Source organism: Mus musculus, chromosome 1 (genome assembly GCF_000001635.26).
Source record: "Mus musculus strain C57BL/6J chromosome 1, GRCm38.p6 C57BL/6J".
Taxonomy (NCBI): Eukaryota; Metazoa; Chordata; class Mammalia; order Rodentia; family Muridae; genus Mus; species Mus musculus.
In genome coordinates, this window is record NC_000067.6 from 113,094,019 (window position 1) to 113,102,389 (window position 8,371).

At 38.6% G+C, this 8,371-nt stretch overlaps 1 long non-coding RNA gene across 1 annotated transcript; it reads right to left on the bottom strand.

The window, feature by feature from the left end:
* Positions 1–4,200: 4,200 nt before the first annotated feature.
* On the bottom strand, positions 4,201–7,900 carry Gm41932. Its single transcript, XR_878442.1, has 3 exons — positions 7,855–7,900; positions 7,538–7,644; positions 4,201–4,273 (listed from the first exon to the last, which is right to left on the bottom strand). It is a non-coding gene; the product is annotated as a predicted gene, 41932 (long non-coding RNA).
* Between the last annotated feature and the right edge of the window lie 471 nt (positions 7,901–8,371).

The following is an 8,371-nucleotide window of genomic DNA, read 5'->3' on the forward strand; positions in this document are numbered from 1 at the left end:
CTCCTCTTTTTATAATTTACCTTTAAATAACATACTATTTAAATAGGTTCATTATGGCATTTTTATATATGCTTTTCCTTCAGATGACACTCTGTCCCGCTCATCTTCTTCCCTTTGCTCTTCTCATACTGTTATGCCCTGAGTCCATGGGAAACCCAGATGAGCCCGAGAATTATGAAGTCTGCTGCAACTTGCAAAAGAGTCTTTTATTTTTTTAAGTTTGAACTTGGATCATATGCCCTGAACGCCTCACAGGGTGAATGCTGGCAAGCGATTCCCAAATCCAGAGAGCATTGGTTTATATACAGTATAGTTGGGAATACCCTGAATGTTCACAGAAAAGGAGAGTGGAGGGCTGTAATCATTTGGTGGGGTAGAACTGAAGCTGGTAGAGGGGTTAACGGGTGTCTGTTTATCAGGGACTAATTTTATGGCTGGTCGTAACTGTCTATGACCTCTGATTGCCTTTTTTCCATGATTTAAACTCTGGACCTTAATTTCCTTAGAGCTCTTTACTTCTTTAAGGTGTTAAGGACAGGCACATGGGGGAGTTCAGCTTTTATCAAGAAGAGTGCTGGTCTTTGGAGATGTAGAAGTGGGGAGGATGCCTAGTGCTGGTGTTTGGCTCCCCAGGATGTCTCCATTATGGGGGGAATTTTATGGGTAGTGCCATTCTAAGGCTAGGCTGTAGGAGGATGCAGCAGTGAAACCAGCTGTCTGCATATCTTGCTTGCTAGAGCTGAAGGGAGAATGGGCACTTCCGAGGGGGGAAGCGCAGAGGCAAACTGTTCACAACACTGAAGTCTCTTTGGTGAGACTTTTAAGAAATTGGACAATTATCCACAGAGAGTTAGCATAAGTAATTCTGGATTTACAACAATACCTGTTCACCCACCGAAATCTTCATTTTTCTTTGTACTTCAGTGTCTCGTGTATTCTATAAGCAGTCTGACTGCATTTTTAAACTCACCATCATATCTCTGATGATGATGATCTGTTACCATGCCCACTACATTTTTTTATATTTCCCTGCCAAAAGTATTCTTTTGCTACATGTTCATCATCACACTTCTAACTCGAAAGTCTTCCAATACAAGTTTTTACTATCCCCAACTTCACTTAAACTTTTTCTCAAAAAAGTCATAGAAAGCCATAGGTTTCTGGGCAGGGCTAGAGAACTTGAGCTTACCATAAGTAGTGCTATGATTTATAGTCCTCCCTGAGGAATTTCAAATTGCAACCAAGCACGCAAGATGGTGACAGCTCAGTTACTTTGATTGTCTCTTCATGTTTTTTCTTTCTTATTTTTTTAAACATCAGTGTGTGTGTGTGTGTGTGTGTGTGTGTGTGTGTGTGTGTGTGTGTGTGTGTGTTCATGCACGTGTGTGTGCATGGACATGTATAAGTGTGGATACATGTGTGTATATATTATTATGTAGTAACTTGCCCAGGTGTTCCACAACACAGATATGGAAGTCATAGGTACCAGTGAGTATCAGTCCTCACTGTACACCTTCTTCAAGATTCTTAATCTTAATTTCTCATCATTCTGGAATATTTTTAGAATTACAGAGGCACACACCTGTAACTGGATTTACAAGAGTCCTTGGCATCTGATGTAGGTCTGGAGTTTACAATGAAAGGAGTTTAAACACTGAGCATACTTATACCACAGTATTTATTTAGCCTAGATTCCTTGGTCAATACTGTATATCTAAAATAAAAAAATCAATCTGTAGAGTCCATGAAACTATGTAAATATTTCCTTACTTAAATTTCAAAATCCCCAAAGTTGATTTATTTAGTTTAAACACAAGTAAAAACAAACAACCAGATCAAGAAAGAAAGAAAGAAAGAAAGAAAGAAAGAAAGAAAGAAAGAAGGAAGGAAGGAAGGAAGGAAGGAAGGAAGGAAGGAAGGAAGGAAGGAAGGAAGGAAGGAAGGAAGGAAAAAGAGATAATATAGATAAAAGTGCTTCCTCCTTTCATCAGTCCAGATTTTCAGCTTCATGCCAAGGGTCTCCTTTAACATTCTCGTGAGAAAACCATTTAAAGACTGTGGCTGAGGTGGGCTGAGGGATTCTCTTGGGCTTTGTGCAGATGTGGGATATATTTAGCCACATACAAATATTCTCACAGCAGAAATGCCCACCTTCATTAGCACAGCTTCTCATCTCTAACTTTTACAAGTGTCTCTCAGTGGGAGAAGAGATCTTTCTGCTCCACTAATAGCATTTTTTCCTCTCCTGCAGAGAGAAAGCTCAAAGAACAAAGTTCACCCCCTGAAATAAGGGAAAGGAACTAATTATTGCAAGTATCTCTTCTCCCTCTGCTATTTCTCCTTACTCATGCTCAAGCTTAGTTATGGCTGGCTTGTTCAACACTTGCTTCATTGCAACAAGATGATTAAAGTCTGATTCCACAGCAAATAATCTACCTCAAAATCTTTGCAATGCTAAGGCTTATTCTATGTAATCAATGACAAAGGGCATATTTCTATGTCATATGAGAAAAATGAAAAAATTAGATATAAATCAATGTGTATTATTTTCCAGAGAAATACTGTATCATGGACTGAAAAAATGGATTAACAGATCAGAGTGCTTTCTGAGCAAGAAGAGGACCTGAGTGTGAATCCCAGATCCCATGTAAAAATGTTATATTATATATAAGTGTTTATGTATATAATTGAATCCATGAAGTTGAGTAGGCTTTGCTGGCTGGCCATATACCTGTGGCTTCTATATGAGGGTGCTGTATCCTACAGCTTAGGAGTTACAGACATACAGTTATGGGACACTTTTCTTGGATCTTAAAAACTGAACTCATGTCCTCTGCAATAATGGGCAAATGATCTTACGGACTTAGCATTCCAGTATTTGGTTTGTTTGTTTGATGTTGTTGTTATTGTTGTTTCTATTCTTTTGTAAACAAGTCTATGTTTTGAACAGGTCTTAACTGGAACATACTAAATGTGTTGACCTTACTGCAGTGAGCTTGAGGGATCCTTCTGTCTTTGCTGACATTACAAATCCACTCCTGCCATTAAATTTGTAAGGCAAAAATCACAGCTACTTAGCTATCTCAAGTCATGAAATCTAATTTAGTTACTGTGTGAACCTCAGAACACTGAATTTCAAAAGCCACCAGATACTTTTTTATTTAACTTCTATTTAGTTAACATTTATTAAGTTGACACTGACTAACTGGAGAAAAAATGGGGTATGGTATTCAATGACAATTTTTGTCTAAGCTAAAGGCTTCTCTTTCTTATTGGGAGATCTAAATACATCTTCAAATTGTTTCATCACAGTTCTCTAGACATTAAATTGTAAATATGACATACATCTTTATTTGAAAAAAAAATTATATTGTATAAATATAGGGCACGCATGACCACATTTGGCATAAATGTGGTCAGATGACAAAGTGATAGAGTCAATTTTCCTTCCACCACATGAGTTTAAAGGATCACACTCAGGTCCCCAGGGTTAGTAGCAAGTGATTTTACTACTGATCCACACAATATTTTAATTCTTCTTCTTAAATATTTTGTTTTATTTTTAGTTCTCTCTCTTTCTCTCTCTCTCTCTCTCTCTCTCTCTCTCTCTCTCTCTCTCTCTCTCTCTCTCTCTCTCTCTCTCGCCACCCCGGGAAGTCAGACTTGTTAAATCCTCTGGAGCTAGATTTCCATTCTGTTGTGGGCTGCTGGACATTGTTGCTGAGAGCCAAACTCAGGTTCTCTGCAAGAACAGTAATTGCTCTTAACCACTGACTTAGTTCTCGAGCCTAGCTACCTCATATTTGTTAACAAATAATTGAAACGATTCCAGTCTCCAAAATGTGTGTGTTTGTACAAGACAGTAAACTTTGAAAAAAAAGAGTTTATAATATTGAACATTATTAGTTAAGTGGCATATAATAAATAATGCCTGTATTCTATGTCTATGCCACCCAAACAAAGATGCTGACATATCTTGCATTTGCAAGAGAAATCCCAGAATGTCTGATGCAGGCCCATTAATTTGTACAACACATTAAGGACACCAGGATTTTTTGGGTTAAGTTTCTATTTATTAAATAATACAAGGTAATGATAACAAATCAGGATGGGTCCTTATAGTTTCCTCTCCTTTCTTCATGTGGTGGAACCGCGAACAGAGATGTTGAATATCCAATTAAGGATAATCTATCTGCTTCTTAGAAACCTGTGATGGTGCAGTACTTCTCATCATTCCTGGTTACTGACCAAGTGCAGGCCACTAGCCTGTATCCTTTACAAAGACAAAGATGCTTTTAGCTCTAGCAGAACCAAGTTACACTGGTACAATGCATAATTGTATTTAAGCAGCATGTCTACTTAGCTGAAATACACAACAAATGCAAGATACAACTCATAGAGACAGTCTCTAGTAGATACGCATGGCACCCTATTGAGGGATGGGGCCAACCACACAGCTCAAAATTATTAACCCAGAAATAGTTCTGTCCAAAGGAAAAACATTGACCAAAAAAAATTGAACAAAGACTGAAGAAAAGACCATCCAGAGATCTTCCGACCTAAGGATCCATGCCATCTGCAGACACCAAACCCCCACACTATTTCTGATGCCAAGAAGAGCTTGATGACATGCTGTGTCCAACTCGACCGGCAAGGAAAACACAACCACCGGTTCTTCTTAAAGCAGTTCACTCAAAACACCCATGGAAGGAGTTACAGAGACAAAGTTTGGAGCTGAGACGAAAGGATGGACCATGTAGAGACTGCCATATCCAGGGGTCCACCCCATAATCAGCATCCAAACGCTGACACCATTGCATACACTAGCAAGATTTTATCGAAAGGACCCAGATGTAGCTGTCTCTTGTGAGACTATGCCGGGGCCTAGCAAACACAGAAGTGGATGCTCACAGTCAGCTAATGGATGGATCACAGGGCTCCCAATGGAGGAGCTAGAGAAAGTACCCAAGGAGCTAAAGGGATCTGCAACCCTATAGGTGGAACAACATTATGAACTAACCAGTACCCTGGAGCTCTTGACTCTAGCTGCATATGTATCAAAAGATGGCCTAGTCAGCCATCACTGAAAAGAGAGGCCCATTGGACACGAAAACTTTATATGCCCCAGTACAGGGGAATGCCAGGGCCAAAAGGGGGAGTGGGTGGGTAGGGGAGTGGGGGTGGGTGGGTATGGGGGACTTTTGGTACAGCATTGGAAATGTAAACGAGCTAAATACCTAATAAAAAATGGAAAAAAAAAAAAAGAACAGATGGCCAAACAAACAAACAAACAAACAAAAAACAAAACAAAACAAAACAAAAAGCAATTCACTCAGGCAGCTTCTCTCTTCAAATCCCCCGTGCCTCGGGGTACAAGCAGTTTTTTATCCACTCAAGCCACAACCATTCCTCAACCAATCACCACAGGTCACATCACCTCACCAGGCAGGCTTGCTCAGCCAATCAGGGATTAAGGGCAAGCCATCCACCAAATATGGGCTTGTTTATTGCCTGGCACATATTTCTGGCTGGCTGGCCAGGGAGTCCGGAATGGCTTCCCACAATGACAGGAGCCTGATATGGCTGATCCCTGAGAGTTTCTATCAGCACCTGACCAATACAGATAGAGATTCTCACAGCCAACCACCAGACTGATCCTGGGGACTACAATGTATGAAATAGGGAAAGTACTGAAGGAGCTGAAGGAGACTACAATACAATAAAATAAACAATACCAGCTAACTGGATCACCCAGAGCTTCCAGGGACTAAACCACCAACAAAAGAGTATACATGGAGGGATCCATGAATCCAGATATATATGTAGCAGAAGATGGCCTTATCTGACATCAATGGGGGGTCAGAGAGGCTTGATGCCGCAATGTAGGAGGATGATAGAGGGGTGAGGTGGAAGTGGGTAAGAGGGTGGAGGAGCATTCTCATAGAGTCAAAAGGGATGCAGGGGAAAGGAGGGATAGGTCAGGGAGTTTGAGGAGGGGGCAAGGGGAAAAGGGGCATCATTTGAAATGTAAATGAATATAATGATTATTAAAAAGAAAGAAAGTTGGACCCTATTACTAAGACAGAAACAGGTGGATGGGCAGCTGATAGGTCTACTGAAGCGTCTGTTATAACATATGCTTCAGATTTCAAACTTACACTAAAAGCTGTTGTGGTTGGTGAATTGTCTCCCATAGGCTCACATACTTGAATGTTTGATCCCTAGATGCTGGCTGTTTGAGAAGATTGCTGAACCTTCAGCAATCACAACATCACCAGACACAGATGGTCGCTAGAGGAGGGCCTTAAATGAGCTCCACATCTTTTCTTCTTCACTTTAATTTCCTGCTGCAGACTCAATGTGACTAGCTATTCCCCTCTCCTGATGTGCTATACATGCCTTACCCGGATAGCGTGCATTCTCTCAAACTATGAATATATATATATATATATATATATATATATATATATATATATATATATATATATATATATATATATATATATATACACACACACACACACATATATTGAGAAAGCCAACACACTGAGGAAGGTGGGTGAAATATCTGAATAAGGTCTAGAAAAGCAAGTAGTTTTCAGAAGTGTCTGTTTACACATATTATTTCTGCAGAATGATGTGTTTCATTATATTTTCAGAAGTGTACATAATATACTTAGGTCATGTTCATTCCCTATTACTTCTCTTGTTGTCTCATGTTCTTTCCACTTCTGCTGAATACTTTCTCTTAACGACTAGCTCTCTTTCTTTGTGTTTGTGTGTGTGTGTGTGTGTGTGTGTGTGTGTGTGTGTGTGTGTGTGTTTGTGATAGAGAGAAAGAGAGAGAGCGAGAGAGTGAAAGAGAAAGAGAGAGAGCTAGAGAGAGAGAGAGAGTTTGTATAAATTTCACTAGTGTTTGTGTTGTTTGCAGATTAGGAACAAAGGGTTATTACAGAAACATGGATAATTTAATAGTATCTACACCACTTAAGAAAATCTCCTTCCCTCTCCTTGTAACTATTAACTGTATAAATAACATAAGAAATAGGTGAGTTAAGTTTCTTAAAGAGCTAGGGATATTCTGTAAACCAATAATAATTAACAATGTGAACCAGTTCACTTTACATTTCTGCTTTTCTGTTATGATGCTGTCATGTATAAATTTAATCACTTCTAAAAGAACACTGACATACAATCTACATTTATATACATATGTATCACATACACACACACATACACACCAAGTATAACACATGTACATACATACTACCTGACACACACATACAAATCAAACACATACATAATGCTTATGACACACATAACAAAAATAAGCACATAGAACCAACCTCCTTAAACACCTTAAAACGTAGCAAGCATACTCTATCATATTCATAGATGCTCACCCTGTCCATATTCATAATGTCATAATGCCTAACATATACATAAAATACACATACATAATACATAACTTGTGCACTCATCATACATAAATAATGCCTTCTATAGCAAAACAAACAAACAAACAAACAATACTTACATTTTGCTAGCAAGAAGACTCAATTATCCAAGTATTTGGTTTGCAATCATGAAGACTGGAGTTCACCCACAATGAGCATGAAAACAATTTCAGGCATGCTTTTAATCCTACAGGAGAAGTAGAGAAACGCATAGAGTAAGAGTAGATCCCTCTTACTCCCTTTCCAGCAGGTTTAACCTACTTGGAGAGCTCTGATATGGTGAAATAATCTGTTTAAATATAAGATGGATAACTCCTAAAGAAACTTTACTCTAGCTTTCATATGTACATCCATGCACACACACATGCACCTTTACAGAAGCTAACATATAACATACAGGGAAGAAAATCTTTTGCCAGTGAAATTTCCATATAGAAGTTAATTGGTAGAAAAGGCATGAAGAACTTCATTTACTTCCACAGGACTTAGAGCCTCCCTTGGCAGGGTTTCAGAGTACATGCTAATTTGTATGTCGGCAGTATGCTGATCTATTTAATAAAGCAATGAAGCTCATCACTAGATTATAATAATTAACTGCTTAAAAATAATTATTTAACCTTCATTCAAATTTATCAGTCACCTGGGCTTCTTTGGATCCTGATTGCCATCACAGACTATTAGTTGGAAAGAGTTCTGGTTACAGGTCATAGAATCCATTTTCCTTGCTTTTATTGCACTTTCATTACTAGATATCTAAATAAGACTTCATAATTAATTAGGGTCTTGTTTCATGTGACTTCACTTATCAGTGACCACGTCTTTATTTAGGGAGACATCCAACTACCTTAATAATCAAGTGATTATAAAGTGTGAGACAGAGGGAAAAGAAATTAATCAAAATTGGATTGATTTCT